We start from the raw sequence: 450 nt of genomic DNA, 5'->3' as shown, positions 1-450 counted from the left end.
GAAAGGTTAAAAATTACAGTTAAAAGGAATGGGTTGCGATATCTGTTACCAGTCCTGAATTCAATGCAAAAAATGACCGCCTACTTGGAATTATAGCTGTAGAGAGCACGAAAGGAAAAGATCAAGTATTAAAGATCACTTATTAAGAATTCTACTAATTAAATAATAATTAGTAGAATTCTTAATAAGTGTTTTTTTGGCTTATGTGACGTCACCACGTATATGAACTCCATATAACTCATGCAATACAGGCTATCACAAAAGTTAAATCTAAGGGTCCAAGCAAGTCTATGTACTTAACTTTCCAAAAACACTGGGAAACTTCTCATGAATCTGTAAATTCAAGAACTCCAGAACTGAAAAAATTTGATTGGATCAAGCTGGAATTAAGTTGCAGGCTTTACATCTTGGCGCTAGCAGCTAAAGACTATGCGAAGTATTCGTTGGAGA

Source organism: Hydra vulgaris, chromosome 06 (genome assembly GCF_038396675.1).
Source record: "Hydra vulgaris chromosome 06, alternate assembly HydraT2T_AEP".
NCBI lineage: Eukaryota > Metazoa > Cnidaria > Hydrozoa > Anthoathecata > Hydridae > Hydra > Hydra vulgaris.
The sequence above is the reverse complement of the archived record's forward strand: the minus strand, read 5'-3'. Positions refer to the sequence as shown.